The sequence below is a fragment of the Phalacrocorax aristotelis genome, chromosome 15, assembly GCF_949628215.1.
Source record: "Phalacrocorax aristotelis chromosome 15, bGulAri2.1, whole genome shotgun sequence".
NCBI classification, from domain to species: Eukaryota; Metazoa; Chordata; class Aves; order Suliformes; family Phalacrocoracidae; genus Phalacrocorax; species Phalacrocorax aristotelis.
Genome location: NC_134290.1, coordinates 16,162,815 through 16,179,652, shown reverse-complemented (window position 1 = coordinate 16,179,652; position 16,838 = coordinate 16,162,815). Strand labels below are relative to the sequence as shown.

General features: G+C 49.6%; 2 protein-coding genes across 4 annotated transcripts in view; one reads left to right on the top strand and one right to left on the bottom strand.

Annotated features, from left to right (window-relative positions):
- Window positions 1–16,838, bottom strand: part of UFD1 (ubiquitin recognition factor in ER associated degradation 1) — a 436,293-nt gene that overhangs the window by 93,363 nt on the left and 326,092 nt on the right. The window lies entirely within an intron of this gene.
- Window positions 2,688–16,838, top strand: part of SEPTIN5 (septin 5) — a 45,535-nt gene continuing 31,384 nt past the window's right edge. Inside the window, exon 1 of one of the 2 annotated variants that reach the window (XM_075110151.1) lies at window positions 2,688–2,776. The gene's annotated coding sequence lies outside the window, so the exon portion shown is untranslated. Of the gene's footprint in view, window positions 2,777–2,895; window positions 2,917–16,838 lie in introns of those variants that run through there. The other variant, XM_075110152.1, reaches the window with a different exon arrangement.

Sequence of the window (16,838 nt, the reverse complement as noted above, 5' to 3'; positions counted from 1 at the left end):
TCATGATGTTTACCCTGGAGAATGAAGGTGTTTGCTAGACTGTCTGCATATAGACTGCTTTGATTTCATTTCAAAACAACTTTAAAAGTGTGTTATCTGGAAGTTGGGTAGCAAGACTTTGCATCCACTCCCCCCCCCACCTCCTCTGAAATTTCATTAGGCATCTACTGATGTCTTTAGGTGTGTGAATACCATGGAAAATCTGATCGCTCACCGTAGTTTGTAAGACCATGAATGTTGTGGTTTCCTTTATGTCATTACTGAGTATACGGCTCTCTTCTGCATGCTTCTGTAGTCTTGTGTGTATTATGTATGCATAAGTGTAAGTTATTTCGCAAATATGGGATTGAGACACTGTCTTCTGTACTAACCTGGGGTGCCTTTCATGTAATGATTAGCCCTAATTTTGCTGTCCAGCAATGAGTGTTTAATCAGGACAGGATTAACAGATGATTTGCATCGCAGGGATGCATATTTGGCTTGTGTTTGGGCTTGAACTGTGTACAATGGACATCACGTTATCTGAGTGGCTGCTATAAGGAATTTGAAAGAAGAAATGGAGTGACAGGTTTGTGTTCATACAAAGGCTCTTCAGGTTTTATGAAGATTTGAATTGTAAGCACGCCTGTCAATGTGGCCGAGGTGAGAGATTCAACAGTAAACACCTGCCCCTGAATCGTGTGCCATTATATGCACTTCTCTTGTTTTTCTTCCAGAACATTGCATCATATTTTGCAACCTTCTTAAAATGATAAGCTGTCCGTTTGTGCTTGTGAAAGTCAGGACGGCCACACCCCTCCCGAGGAACCAAGACTTCAGTTACATACGTTACTTTCATACTGGATCAGCTCTGAGCAAAGGCGACGTGAAAGGTGCACCTTTCAAAGCAAACTGGGACAATGGGGAAGCGGGCTTTCAAAAGCTTCTAGCCCTTAATTTTATTAAAAACGGAGCTTCTCCCCCTCCCCTTTTCAAAGCAAGGCACCTAAAGTCACTCTCGATTCTTGTGTGCGAAGCCTTGGTGACAGACTTTCACTAGCGGATGCAGATCGCTGATCGATAGACTCTGCCTCCTCTGGTTTGTGAATTCCAGCTGGAGCATCTGGCTCAGAACCTGAGATATATTTGAATAATAGTCCAAGCAGGGCTTGCAGTACTGCCGATACCATACCTGAGTGCTTTCCTTTCAACCTAGGCTTAATTTTTATGCCTTCTACCCCTTTTCTGATGTTGTCCAATGTTAATCTTCAGCTACATTTGAACTTGGTTTTGTTAAAATATTTCGCAACTGAATGGGGGAACATATATCTAAGCCAAGTCTCCACTGCTGTGGAGATCTCTGGAGAGAGGACTCTGGCTAGAGCCTCATTTCTGAGCTTGCATTCCCACTCCCGTCTGCGTCAGCAGTGCCAGGGCCACGGAAGACTAATCCCTCTTCCTGAATCCCACCCCAGCCTTCTCTGGGCTGGCACTTCCCAGCACTGGGACTAAGTGCCCACCTGAAACTATATTAATGGCTGTTCAGCAGGCTCAAGGAGCAGGTGACTGCAGTCCTTTCGGTCTTCGTGAGATTTAAAACAGTGTGGCAGATGATAAAACAACTCATGAAAGGTTGAGTGGCTTGTTGGTGCCTTTAATTGTGCTGTGGAATCTGTAATGGTCTGTGGCGCTCTAGCATTTAACGATAAGCAAACACACTGACAATTACCTGAATCTTTTTTTTTCTGATGCTTTGAATCAATGGCTAAAAACAAGCTCAGGGTGAGTTAATGGGTTTTTAAAGCATACATCCCTGGGATCGCCAATCTCTGGTCTTGGAACTGCCTCATTGTTTTGATACGAGGGATGTTCTGAATGTGAAGGTGGAAGAAACAGCAAGATAAATGCTGTGATGAATGCAAGGGTTTGAAAAGTTAGTACGGTGGCATCAGTGTCAGTTTTTTTGTCCCGATGTAGGGGAGTGCCCTTGCACTTGTGCAGCCATCACCGTGCCAGGCTTATCCTGGCCTGCGTTCGGGAGGTTTGAGTCTGATGATTTACATGTCCTTGAAATATGGAAGATGTGACTTCTCCCTGCAGCCGTGGAAAGCAGGGGGAGGATCTGGGTGTCCTGAGGCGTCCCTGCCCTCTGCGGAGGTTCCTAGGAGCTGGTCTTAAATCTGCTACTGCCTTTGGAGTGCTTAAAATTCATTTGAGTTCTCTCCTGCCTTTGCTTAAGCAGTTCTCCTGACAGCTTTTACCTTAAATAACTTTCCATATCACCTCTTTAAAATGTTTTAATGGAAGCAGAGCACACATTCCTGCTTTACACAGTACGGTTGCAGTATGATTCAGGACTTCCCACTGTATTTTGAGATGCTAAATCTGGAAACACGCTTCCTATTTATTCCATTTGTGTGTGATTTGTGTTTTTAAAGGCTGTATTCCTTCCCTCTGTTCGGGAGCGGGGACTGCTTCCCCTGAGGGCGTTCGGGCCCCCGCCCGGGTGGCGGCGGGCTCGGCTCTGGCTGCTCCCGCCGCAGTTACTCCCGGACACCGGCCGCCTTTGCCAGCGCCGGGAGCGGTGCGGGGCCGGGGCGGGGGCGGGCGGCGGGGCCGGGGCGGGGCGGGCTCCCGGGATTGGCGGCGCTGGGGCGGCCCTCGCCGCCCACCCACCCATCCATCCTCATCCTCACCCTCACCCTCCCAGGGCGCTGCTCTCGGCTGCGGGGAGGCCGGGCCGCCGGCGGCACCATGAGCACCGGCATGCGGTACAAGAGCAAGCTGCTCAACCCAGGTGAGGCGCCGCGCCCCCATCCCGCGGCCCGCGCCCCCATCCCGCCGCGCCCCGCGCCCCCCATCCCTCACTCTCTCTTCTTTTCTCTCCCCGCCGCCGGCACGCCGCCCCCGCCGCCCCGCGCCGCAGAGGAGAAGCAGGTAGGTGGGCTCCCCCGGGGCTCCCCCAGCCCGGCCCCGCTCGCTCCCAGCCCCCCGGCGCTGATGCGGCAAGGGGCCGCTCCCTGGTCCCTGCTACCTGGGCACGGCGGCGCTCCGGCCCGGGGCTGGCCGGGCTGGCCCCTTTTTAGCCAGCATCCTCCGGGAAATAGGCGTTTTGCCGCCTCCATCTCCCCGGGGTTGGGGTTGGGTTTTTGATTTTTCTTTTTTCCCCTCGGTGCCTTTGGGTGTGTCGGGTGGGTTCGGGGGGAGGAAGGCGGCACAGGGGCTGGGGAGGGCGGCTCAGCGCTGGGAGCGCGTCCCCCCCCATCATCGCTCGCGTCCCCCCCCATCATCGCTCGCGTCCCCTCGCAGCAGATGCGCAGACCCAGCCCCGCCGCTCCTCCGCGGTCGCCACCTCGCAGGCGGCCGGGCTTCGGGCGTTAGGGCGCATCTGCTTTGCTTTGCAAAGCAAAGAGCTATTCAGAGACGTGCCTTTGAGCCCTGGAGAGGGAGGGGGGTGATGCAATCAGATGACATCAACAGGGGTTTTTTTGCTCGCTATTTGGAGGGATTTAGGGTGTTCGACAGGAAGAGGAATCCCCCTCTGCTGAGCTGCAATGCCTAGGTAAGGGGTTCTCTGCACAGTCCCATGTGTCGCTTAGCTCCCATCGTCATGACGTAGGCGATGTCTGCTGCATATGGAAGAGCCTTTCTGTCTCACAAAGGTGGGGATGGAGGCGGTGGTTAACACAGCAGGGCAGTGCGGTGGGTCCCTGCGGCAGGAAGAAGCCCGCCCGTTCGCAGCTTGCCTTGCCGTTGCCTTTGGGTCCGGTCTTTCTCTACTTGGGGCTCTATTTCCTTACGCAGCAAACGCCTTACGTGCCGTGACAGCGGTACTGCACAGCCTTTCTGGGCTACAGAAAAGCGAACTAGTTTTGCAGCAGCTTGGGCATTCACCTGGCCGCTGCAGGACATGGTGTTTCCCTATATAATGCAGTGTGGAGAGACACCTGTGCGCTCTTGTGAGCTGCTGATGGCAGTGTGATAGGAGAGAAGTAAATCTAGGGGTAATAGGATAATGGGGTCACTGGGTGCATTTATCCCAAGCTACTTAGAGTTTTGCCAGTATTTTGTAGTTATTTGCGAGTATTGCTGTTAATTCTTATTTCTGGAGGGGAACAATCCAGAACATGTTCTCAAACTGTAGAAAATTCAGTGTAGGCTGTGAACTGGAAAGGAGCTTTGTGACCCCCCCCAAAATGTGCTGATCTTCAGTTCATTTGTTCTTAAATAAAGAAGGAAGCAGGTTATGTATAAGGTGCCTTTCTGCTCATTCCCCAGGGGAAGAAGCGAGGTAGAGATCAGAGCAGTCTGTTGCAGATGTTGCCATAATTCCTGAAGGCCCGGTCACGCCGCATAGGCGAGAGTGGGCTGGAGTCTGTACCCCAAAGACGTCGTGTCTGCAGGAGAGTGGCAAAGGAGGTCTTTCCTCAGATGCAGAGCTGCGTGCGTGGGGATCCGTGTGTCTTATGCTGAGAGCGTAGAGTGGGTCTTGCATGACAGAGCACGGTTCGTTATGAATTTGTGCCAGCCGCGTTACTTGTGGACGGTGGAGGGAAACCAAGCTGTGAATACAAAGCAATCTGTTGAAGTGAACAATCAAAAACATAAATGATCTTTATTTAGCATCCTCTGAGAGCAGGAATTTTCTTCCTGTGCTTCCTTGTTCCAATCCACTCGCAGCTGGCAGCAGGTAACAATTCAAAAGGTTTACTAAAGCTGTGATTCTTGCCTGAACCAATTTTTCAAATTTTACTATAAAAGCTGTTTTTTTATAACTAGTTGGGAAATTGAGTGAGTTTCTGAGAGGCCAGTACAACAGATTGTGTGTAAGTAGGGTAGCCTTCAGTAAAATCTTAATAATGATGACTTACCGAGTCCAAAAACCGGAACAATGTGGTGTCAAAGAATGCGCCTCCCTCTTCCCTCATAGCATAGTCAGGCTGATGCACTGTCTGGGTCCGGGGGACTCTGATTTGCAGGTTGGATTCCAAATTGCTGCCATTTATGAAGAAAAAATAAGAGTGGATTCTCCACCTCTCTGATTTCCAAGGAATGACCTCTTATTTGGTATATTTGGCACTGAACTCATGTGCCGTTGAAGACAGTGGGGGCTCGATACCGGTCTCCGTGTGCACAGCATCCACCTTTCCAAGGGGAAGGGTTGTGGTTTAAGACCCTGGACTGGGGGGAACCAGTTTCTGGTCTGAAGCTCTACAGCAGGTTGCAGGGTGAGACCAAGCTCCTCAGGCTCATTATATCTCGGTTCAGCACCTCTCACAGAGGGGTGGTTTCTCTCCTAGCAATTCGTATACCGCGGGAGCGCTAGCAGGGATTCTTGTGGTGAAGCTGGGTAGGCAAATGAAGCAGTGACTAATGCTCTGTGTGCAGGAGAGTACGCCCCGTGTAAGGGAAACCTAGCAATTTGTCAAAAGTATTGACTTGAGAACCAAACAGGGCAAGAGCAGCGGATGGACGCTCTGCCAAAGCCTGAGGTGTTGCTGTGGGAGCAGTACGGGTGAAACCTCCCAAACACCTAGTTAAACTGGAGTCTCCTGGCACGCTCCGGCGGAACATGCCTGCTAGCTCGCGTTGTTGGCGTGTGTTGGTTTGGGGTGGTACCTTGCTGTGTCTCTGAAGCTGGCTCCTGCTCATTCAGGCCCGTGTCTCTAGTGTTCTTTGAAGTTATTGTTTCTTTTTACATCAGGAGGATGGGAACCTCTCCTTCCCAAGTTGATCTCTCCCCACCCCATCAACTTGCAAGGTTGTTTGGGTGTGGGAGTAGAGACTATCTGGTGGATCCAGTTCTTTCAGTGGGTTTGAAATTACAGGGCTGTGCCTTTTGCATTCAGCTTGGTCCTTTTTTCTTCTTCAGCATATTTTGAAGTGGTCTGCTTGTCAGTAAAAACATGGGGGGGGTAACTGTGTGTAGAGAAGGTGCTGTGCAAAAGGTAGTTTGGCTGGAGGAATGGTTTCAGTGCGATTCTAGGTATTGAGAACTCCTGAATTCATTGCATTTGTGTCTCAGTTTTAGAAAATCTTAAAATTTATATTCAAACTCCTTTGCTTTCTTCTTAGAGGAGGAAAAAAAAAAAGAAAGCAAGAAGCAGAGATTTCCCTTGTTCCTGGAACAGTAGATATCACAAGAGCAGAGATGTCTTCCATCTAAAATGGCAACCGTGCCAACAGAGCATCATTTTCAGGTCAACCTTCAACCCTAGCCTCACCTACCAGAGGCCAGTGGCTGATGGAAATCGCCCAGTTCCCTGTTAATGCGTGCTGAACCGCCTTCTCCTTCTCTCTACCATGCATACGGAGAGGTAAGCCCAGATGGGCTTAGAAGAAATGTGTAACCCGCTGAAAGGGCTGTGCTCTGCCTAGTGCAGAGGTGCCCAAGGTATGTCTAGATTCTGCCCTTGACAATTGAGGACCGCTCCGGTGCAGGCAGCTGCTGCTGATGACAAAGAGCAGATTAAGAGGAGGGAGGAGTGGAGATTCCTGTGTCTTGAGCTGGTTGAGGATGACCTTAATGTGACCCTCGATTTCTGTGTAGATACCTATGTGGTGAGAATTGATTAGCTGAGTTTTGTGAATTATGTGATGGAAGGTATCACGTGAGTGACAGGTTCCTTTGTACAAGTGTACCATGAAGACCAGGTCTTTACAGAATCCCCTCGAGGTCTGTACTGGAGCAGCTTGGAGGATCTGTATGTATGTTATATGTTCACAGCCTTGCCATCTTTCATGATCTAACGATTTTCCTTACATTAACATTTCTTGTAATCTTGTGGCGAGGGGAAGGTGGTTCTTTCTTGTGCCTATGCTTGTGCAGAGAAGCATGGAACCTGGAAGGTGAAGAGAGTACCGCTGACTCTCTTTTTTAGTTTTCTCAGAGTTAAACAATTACTTTATAGTCGTGATTGTTTGAGTCGTTGGGAGTGGCGATATGGATTTGTGTTCCTGTGCTGTCTGTCGTGCTCTGTATCAATTCAGACAGGGTGGTTGTGGTGAGGTTTTTTTTTTTGCTAGGAGAAAGCAAAATTCTTTTTGCAGCTGGCGAGTGGGATGTTTCACCACAGCTGGATAGTCTCTCACTGTGTCATAGATCGCCCTGGGTGAGGCTGTTTCTCTTTTGACTCCCTATGTTAATGTTTCTTCCAACCTCTGTGTTTTCCAACCCTGGTCTTGCATCCCGACTACCAAGATGCGCCTGCCAGAAAGGGAGTAGCAAATTAGTCACAGAATCTGGAGGTAAATACTGGAAACGCTCTTAAAGCAGTACATCTCTGCTTGTTTTTCTGATGTCCTAGTGTATCTTGGCCAGACGTAGCTTAGGAGTGGAAGCTTTTACTTCTCTCTGAAGTTTCTTGTGTGTTTCGTTAATTTTTTTTGGCCCATTTCAAAAGACAACGTTGGTCCCTTGCCCTCCGAACTGGGCAAGGGCTCAGCGCTCAGAACAGTGTCTCAGGAGCTGGGTGGGACCGGAGCAGGTCAAGAGGTTCAGCCCTGGCTGTCCTGCTGCTGCACATCTGTCTAAACATCCTACTGCAGGAGGCCCCTGTGTTGCACAGATGGGCTCTTCTGGGCTGGGGAGGGGAATCCATCATGGGCACTCTGACTTTTTTTGGTCTTTTTTTTCCCCCCTTCTCTGTCTGCTTGGCTTCTTGGAAAAGGGCTGCAAAAGGAGGTCAGCACATGGACTGCATGGTGAAACAGAACTGCTGGAGAGCTGGGCAGAGAATCTGCCTCCTGCTGCTGCTGCTGTCTCTCTTCAATTATTTATGCTGTAAATGGATAAAATGGTTGTTAGTGCGGGGCAGGGGAGAGGTTCAGCCCTCTCGGCACAAGTAGCAATCTGCAGTTTATGAAAAGGAGAAGTAAGCATTTCCTGCCCAGGGATTTTTGTCCCTTGAATTCCACGAACTGCTCAGCTACTTGTGCATGAGTCCAAAATTCTGCTACTCTTGGGTGAATTGTGCAGAGCTGTTTTGGTCACGTTAGCCAAATGTGTAAGTGCAACAGATGTTGTGGCCTGATCCTTGCTGATGCTAATGAAGTAGGAGCAACCTTCGTTTAACCCCAAGAGATGGTTGTGACACTTGCTCAGCTGCTGGGGCATTACAAAAGGCAGCTCACAATTGCAGAGGTGAAAATGTTGCTGCCATCTGAATGAAGGAGAAGCTCAGTCCCTGGATGCTTTTAGTCTCCAAAGTCAAGGAGTCTCTTACAACCTCGTAACGCTCTCTGAAATGATACTGGCTTCACACTGATGCCATTCTTCACTTGATTGTTCTAGAAATAAATGTAAGAGAGTTGTGCCAGTTCCCTGCAGAAGCTGAGGAAAGGCAACTCTGGAGAGAGAAACAGCTGGTGGAGTTCAGTGTCTTCTAGAGCCTGTGTTGCCCACCTTCAGTTTCAGACTAAGTTACTGGTCATTAATGCCCAATAAAATGGGCATCTTGGAAATCCAGGGGAGATTCTGCATTCAGCCAGCCGGTTGCTCGCTGTGCCAGGCCAGGTTGGGTCCCCACTGTGTATCTTTAGAGCTTTGCCAAATTAGTTCTAAATGTGCAGTCCAAGGAGTTTCCCTAGCAGTTTTGGGACACTCCACTGCCCACAGCGGTGGCTCCTGTAGCCGTTCTGCAGCTGCTGCCCTCGTGTGCTGAAACCATGCCTGGAGAGCTCTGCTCCATCTTTAATACTCCAAGCACTTCATGCTGAGGTATGTCTTGTCTAAGGCAAGAGGGTTTCTCTCCTGTTGTTTCTCTTTTCAGTTCAAGTGGCTTCTGGCTAGCAGGGCATGAACTGGAGGCCACCTTTGGTGCTCACCTGCCCGGCTTTCTTGCCTGACCAAACTCTAAGACTTCATCCGTTTCTTGCCCAAGGCAGAGATTTCTCTAAGACAGTGAAACCACGCAGAATACTCATGAAAGAAACATGTGGCATCTCTAATACACTGTGTGACTTCAGGTTTTTGTGAAGTGTGTGAAAGCTGTTTCATGGCATACTGGAATAATTCCCACATGGGCTGGGCTTTGTCTCTGTGTGTGTGCATGTGTATGTCTACAGCGTGGTTAGCCTCGAAGTGCAGGAAAAAATGTCTGTCTGCTGCTACACATTCCTTTTCTCCCAAAGAATTGTCCCTGGAGCTGTGAAGAGGTCTGCAGTCATCTTGTTCCCACAAGGGTTTTCAGGAGCTGGATTTGTGTGTGGTGCATCAGAAAAGCTGGGATCAGATCCCAAAGCGTGCTCCTCATCAGCACATGTGCTGCTGGTAATCCATGACTTGGTATCCCAGAAATGTGTTTTAAAACAAAGAGTGGAAGGTGGCACCGAGTGTTCTGAGGGGAAGGGTTTCTATGTGCAGCGCTGCCCATAGGAGCTGGGCTGCAGAAAGTGAGATTTTTCTGTCCCTCCTGACTCCAGTAAGAGTCCTTTCTGTTTTGAGGCCTGCGTGGGTTAATATTCTTAATTCCTTCTCTCTTGTGTATTTCCAGTGCATTAATTGAAATCTATTATGGCCTCCTGGCATTCAGCTCCAGACTGCGGTGCCTTCCCTCGGTCTGTCGCTCCCAGCCCTTACCCATGCGGCCGGTACACCCAGCAGCATCACAGCAGCCGCGTGCTCGAAGGAGCTGGGAGAAGAGCACACTGGAGGCTCCAGGGACTGGCTTGCTGATGAGCAAAGCTTGGCAAATTGTTGGCCGAGAGCTGAAGAGGAAGTGAAACCCAGCACAAGCATCTGTAAGGGTGTAATGCCAAGAGAGGGAGGAGAATTGTTTGGTTTCAGGCTTTAGTACAACTGTCCACTCCTAAGTCAAAAGAAAAAGAAAAAAAAAAGAGAAGTTGTGTCTAAAGCTCAGCTCTAGAAGAGGGATGTAGCTGTGCTGTGCAAGGCAGCACAGTGCAGGGATGCTCAAGATGGCAGAAACCTCGCTGGATGCAGCTGTGCAGCCTTCAGATTGCATCACCCTGGTGCCATGCCATGGCAGCGAGGGCCAAGGGAGGCTCAGGGCTAATGCTGCAGCATGCAGCGTGCTGGAGGATCTCAGGCTGCGGCTCATGCTAGCGGAGGACTCTGTGGGGTGTGAGCCAATGCAGTTGTAAGTTAGTCAGCGGTGGGAAGCCCTTAATAGAAGTTAACTACAGTTCTTCTCTCGCCTCTTAAATTTGGGCTGTTTTTCTGCACAGTGGCACTAGCTGAGAGCAGTAACAGCCGGTGCCAAGACTGAAGAGCTAACCCTGAAGTGAGCTGATGGGGAGAGAGGAGCAGCGTGGTGGCCGACCTGTCCCTGCGTGCCGCTGTGTTGGATGTACTGCGTGACTGCTCGGAGCCAAAGAGCAGGATTGCTGAAGTCCTTCGCTTGCCAGCTTTGTTCAGCTCAGGGTTTTGCTCTTTCTGGGAACTTTGGGAGTGCCCGGTTTGTTCTGAAGCTTCTTATCAAGCGTGTCCAGGGTGTGTGTATGGAGCTGGGATGGCCCGTCTCTGCCTGACCCCACCCGGGGCAGCTCGTGCCCTTCTCCCAGAAGGACTCCTGGCAGGGGGAGCCAGGAGCCGGGAGCGCAGGCTGAGCAAATAAACTGCAGGATGATGAGAGCTAGCTCCTGGAGACTGGCCATGGGGAACAAGCCTAACCCACTAACCTCTGGGCATTGTCCGTGCAGAAGCAAGGGAGGGGAAAAAAAGATCCACTCAGCCTGTGGGAAAAGAGGCTCCAAGGGCTTAACATCTTTGTTTCCTGTGAGGCAAAGCCCATGGTGTTACAGATGTGGTTGGGGCTCCAGTGACTATGTTTCATTTTTCCTTGCAGAACCCTGGTGCTTGGAGCTGTGCGGACACACGTGAAAGCACAGGCCAGGCCTTTTACTGCTTTAGTTTGTATTACAATTATTTTTAAGATGATTTCCCAGGAAAGTCACTTCGCTTTCAGCCTCTGTAATGTCTCCTGGCTATTTCCTCAGTGTGGGAACTATTCTAATCCTGCCTGCCGCACTGAGCTCCTCCTTGCTGTGATACGTATGCACATGAAGTCTCTTTAGACCCTGCAGTCTTACATCCACTTTTATTTTCAAATAGATTACATCTACATAAATTATATATTCAGGTGAAACAGGAGTCACAAAGGCACCTGCTATCCTCCTGTCCTACCTATATTGTCCCCTTGGCTGTGCTTTCTTTGTGGTTTAAAGCTCTCCTGAGTCTTTGCATTGAGTATTAAGTTGTGTGAAGTCCTGGAAATGAAGATGAGCAGAATTGGAAATGCCCATCTGGACCAGTGGTAATTTCCATCTGCCCAAGGCCTGCTGTAAAAAATGTCAGGGAGGTTTATGGCTTTTAGGATTCTGTCGATTCTTAGCAGTTCCTGCTGCTCAGAAGAGCTGATGCCAGCTGGGACCAGGCAGTAATGGAAGAAGCATCATAGCCTGCAGGAGCTGGTGTTTGCCCTGTTTTGTAGGCGGTGGGCTGATCAAGGCAGCGGGGGTTCAACTCCAAGTGATGCAGCTGGCCTGCAGCAAAGCCTGGCTGCTGTGATTGCACAGGGCTGCGATGAGCAAGAGTGTGTCATCACAACAGCAAGAGAGATACTGTCTGAGGTGATCTCTCGGCTCCCGGCGGCTGCGCTTACAGTCCCGACTCTGCGTAGATGGTTTCTGTGACACAGCTGGAGCGGTGTTCTGGAGCGCTTGGCTGGAGCACACAGAAGGGAAACTGCTCGTGTCTCTCTCCTGAGATTAATACCTTTGCCGTTCGTCTGCTTACTTTAAAGAGCTTTCTTCCCCTTGAAAGGATCCCTTGGTAGAGTGTGTATTTATGAGGGAAGTGGATATCTGAGAGGACAGTTATTTAACAGGACTTGATGCTTTTTCTGGGCAGTTAATCCAGGCACATGCTTGGGAAGGACTCCAGGTCCACTGAGCAGCCGAATGCTCTGGAGCTGCTCTCAGCCCTGGGGCTGACACTTCAGCAGCTCAGACAAGGCCCACAGAGGTGAGCAAGTTAGAGGTATGTTTTCTGCATACACCCCAGTACTGTCACACTGATCTGTTTGGGATCCTGCTAACCATCGCTGTGCAGCAGGAGTGTGTCCTCTTGTCGCCTGGATAAGCCTCATCTGCCCTGCCCCACCACACTCAGCTCACACCAGGTTCATGGCGTTTGACTTCACAGCAATTTAAATAAACCAGAAGTGACTGGATGGAGCCCAGCGTTTCTCTTCCTCAGTGCCTGCTCTGTTCAGCCTGTTGGTCCTCGAACAGAAAGGCTGCATGCCATCTTATAGCTGTGTGATGGCATTATTTTCAGCAGCTCTCATTAATGTCAGTGAAAGCCTTTCTGTTTGAGGTAGTCAGGCCAGTCCTCAGCAGCTGCTTGGAGGCTCCGGCCAGTGCCAGGCGTTTTGCTGCCTAGTTTGAATGGCTAGTGTCATCTGAACACCTCCCTGCTCCTCCCGTGGTTGTGCCGTCATGGGCAGGTGTCAGTCAATAGCAGAATTGTTCTCTTGGTAAACAAGTGATGGTGTTGGTGGAGCTGCCCTTCATGCAGCAGCAGCGCAGTGTGCGCATGGGGTTGCTGACGAGGGATGTCATGGGGCTTGTTAGTCTGAAAGCTTAATGAACCATCTTATGTTTCTTTGCGAAGCGTGTGGATGCGTCTTCACGTGTGCTGTTCCTGTGCTGCGTCTTGTGCTCGGGCTTGGTGTTTGGTGCTGAAGCGTGTCCCTGCAGGACAGAGCTCACAGCACAGATGTGGGCGGTTTGGAGGACTCGGATCCCACCTATCATGACACTAATGACGGTGGGCGTCTGGGAAATGTCTGTGTGAGACCCCTGCTCTTGCTTCCTCAGACACCCTGCATACACCCGAGGGCTGAGCTAATCTGTGGCTCCAGTGTATCCGTGTGTATTGGGCACCCAGAGCCTGTCCCTTAGGGCTTTAGGGCTTTCCCTTCATGATAAATAACTATTTTGCTTTCTTACTGTTCAAAAATTAAAATAATCAGGGCATCCACCCACCTCTTGGCTGGCATGCTGCAGTAATAGGCCAGCGTGTGTTTTCTCCAGTGGAGGAAAGCATGCCTTGCTTCGTATTCGTAAGGCAATGGTTTATAAATGAGCCTGAAAAGAAAACTGATTTCCCCACTTATGGCAGAATTGCATCAGGAAAGAGTCACATCAACATTTCTTAAAGCTGGGCCATGAATCTGGCCTGATGCTGTTGATTTGATCACTGTTCCAGCGGTGTGCAGGTGAGCGAGCACGTTCCCTTTGTGCAAGTAAAACGAGACCTCCTCATGCTTGCCCTGTTCCTCGGCACTGGAGGCTGGAAATCCTCATGTTACAAATTTTTCTTTCCCTTCTTATCTCCAGCCTCAGGAGGATAAGAAGGGAAAGAACTTGATTTCGCATAGTCTGAGGGCATGTGAGGCTACTGCGAGTCGCAGGGACAGCCACGCTGGGGACAGAACCGCGTCTCTGGGTTAAGCTGGTTTTGTTTGGGTTGGGGACTGGGAGGAGGGCTGCCGAGCCTGGCCAGTACAGTGTGATGCTTGGCATGGCTGTGAGGGGATGGCACGTTTCTGACAGACCTGTGAGGGGCAGTGGGTGAGATCCCACAGCAAAACATGACAAGACAATAAATCCCAGAAAATAAATCCCGAGACACCACTGTTTGGCCTGGCAAGTCAGAGCCCAGGCTGGGAGCCCAAGAAAATCCTTCCCTGTTCTGCATGTGACACTGGTTCTGGGATTTGCTTGGAGATGGCTAGCTTTGGATTCTTCAAAACTCTAAAGGTTTGACTTCATGCCGTGCTGCAGGTCCCAAGAGCCATTCATGGGTATCTAATCTGATTTTGCACCCCATTCTTGTTAAAGGGCTGAGTGACGTGTTAGTCTCTGCCTGCTGTGGCTGTCACTGGAGCTGACATTGCACGCAGGTGCTGGCTGTCTGCTAACCTGCCGACTGAGCTGACTGTTCCTCATCCTGCCCCGCTCCTCCTCCTCACCTGGGTGGCTGTTGCCATTTCCTTTGGCTTGCCTTGTGGGAAAGCACACTCTAGCAAATGCAATTTTTCTACTCCATTGCTTCCAAGTTCTTTCTAACATTGGGTATCGTTGCCACTTGTGTGTCCGACGAGCACAGCGTTTACAGTCAAATGACTTTGTCTGGTCTAATATCTTGTTTAGTCCAGTTTCATTTCTCTGACTTCCAGAAATCCATTATAATCATTTCAAAGGTGACATTTCCATGAACTCTGCTTTTCCAGTGCCTGCTGTGTTAACATCTCCCATCTTACGTCTCATGCGCTTTACCATTCGTGTTATTTTCAGGCGGAGCCCAGAAAGCAATCGATGAAATCGGCAGTACTGCTAAAAAAATCCACAAGAGCGAGTTTACAATTAGCTTTTCCTTCAGACTGGGACTGTATTAATGAGTCAGCATCAACAGTTTTGCTACAGGGCAAGTAGAGATTATATTGATGCCTCTGACTGGATAAACTTTATAGTGGAAATCAAGGCTGAAATGGCAGCAAGACCAGTGTCACAGCAATGTTATCTGCAAAGAACAGATGCTATCGAGGAGCCAGTTTGTTCAGTGTGATCGGGCTGTGTCCCCGATGCAGTGACTTAAGTTATTCAGCTTGGGGCACTAAACTTTTGTGATTGCTTTCTCACTCAGTTTTTCAGGGAAGGAATTATTATCTTAAGGTTCAAAGGATTTTAGGAAGAGTGGGGCAATATGATTTAGAGTGTGTCCTTTAATGACCCTCTGCAAGGTTTAGGGCTTCGGTCTCTGACTCCCACAATCCAGTTGTGTGCTAAGGTTTGTTGCTAAGGCTGTGATTTTTTTATGAGGAGAGAGGAAAAAATGGCACTCTCCAATTTGGTGGGAAACGCCATCCCTGAGACTTTGTCAGGACAATACCAGTATTCCAGGTCTGTCCTGCTCAAACTGGGTTGTCTGGTCTGGCCGCAGTATTTTATGCTGAATTATGACTGGTGAAATTTGCCAAAATGGCAGAGTTGCATTGTGAACCCCTTGCCTTTTTGGGAAGATCATAACAGCAGCTCTGATGTCCTTGTTCCTAGTGCTGAGCGCAGTGGGGCCTCACGGCACGATAGCAGGGTTATTGGGTGTTCGCGTGGTGGTATCTGGGAAGGCCTCTCCTGGACCACAGCCCTGCAGTTTCATGTCGTGCCAGCCCAGAACTGCGGGCTGTCCCTGCCCCAACTTAAGTGACCCCGCTTGCAGTGCCTCTGAGATTGTTGGCATATTCTGGATTAACCAAGGAGCTGACATGTTCCTCTGGTCTGGGTTGGTGGTGTGGAGATGGAAGGCAACAGGATGAAACATCAGCTTTTCCACAAAGGCCATTGTGTGATACAGCTATTTTAAAGGCAAATTTTTTAGGCAGTTTGGAATAATACAAACCAACGGCCAGCTTTCTTTAAATATGGATGAAAGTTCACAAGTCCTTTGAAACTGAGAGGAGCTGGCACCTCCTGTATTTTTAGAAATTTGGCTCTGGTGAGCAGCCTTGCCACTGTTCTCCCCCCACATCACCCTAGCTTATTTCAGTTGCTGTGTAGCAAGAGCTCTCGCCATCTCCCATGAGCAGGCTGCTGCAGAGGAATTTACACACCTGGTGCCAGGCTTACCGTTGCCTTTCATGTGCTGTGGTCCATGGATTAGGTCCAGGAAAGGGGCTTGCGAAGGAAAATAACTGGGAAAATACTGCAGGAGGTAGTTTCAGGCTGCTCTGAATGGTCCTTTCATCTTTGTCTCAAAAAAAAAAAAATCATAAGAGCCGTAGCTCTGTGAAAATGGCTTTGAAAGGATCACAGCCATGCTCAGGAGTGACAGACCCATCTAACATTTTGGTTTCTTTATTGGAACTGGAGCTTTTACAATGCTGCTTCTTTTTTAGGGACTTTGTTTGGCAGAGGTGCTCCATGTGGGTTAGTGTTTTTAACATCTCATCCCACCTTGTTTCTTTTGAAAATTGTCCTCTTTATCCTCCTCCAAATTCTTCCTTAAAGCCCTCCTGTGCGTATCTTGCAGCAGTTAGCTACTGGGTGATCACTGTTTATCACATCAGCCGTGCTGCTTTCTGACTGGTCCGTGCGCCTGTTAGTTTTCTTGTACCCTTCTGATCGCAAGCCCTTTGGGGCTGGGATTGCCTTTGGGCTCCGGTTCAGCACCCTGCACGTGGGATGCGCTCTGTAGCTGATTGCAGCCCACTCCCCGGATGACAAATGCGGGGCTGAAGAGCCAGGCAGTGCTTTATCAGGCTGGATGCTTCTGCTTCCCATGCGCCAGTCTCTTCTTCACCTAGATGCATCACACCATGAAAAACTCACGCAGGCTTTGCTATTGCAGATCTCCTCTTACCTTTTGCAGTGTTAACTGAGGCCATTCTTGCCTGGCTGAAGTCCTCCTGTGCCCTGCTCTTTCTGGATGTGCCAGTGACAGCAAGGGTGGCAGGGCAAAGAAGTTGCGTGAAGTGCAACGAAGCAGCTATTTTCTATAGCAAGAACATCTGTATTGACTGGGCTCCCTGCAGTTTGGGAGTGGGGCCTTTCACCTTTAAAATCCAATTCTAAGGCTCTTGCTTAAACAGTGAAATAGGATCTGCTCCCAGGGGAACAGTTTATACAGTTAAATTTAAGTATTACTGGAAAAGGAAAATACAGCCTTCGTCATCTCTAACTCTGCCAGGGCACTGGTATCCTTACATCTGTGGAATTCCTTTGCATAGAGGAAGCCTGGTTTGCCTGGGAAGAGACTTTTTCTTGAATTAGGTTACTTTCTGTTGCTCTTAGTATACTAATGATTTCACATCATCTCTTCCACACCCTCAGAT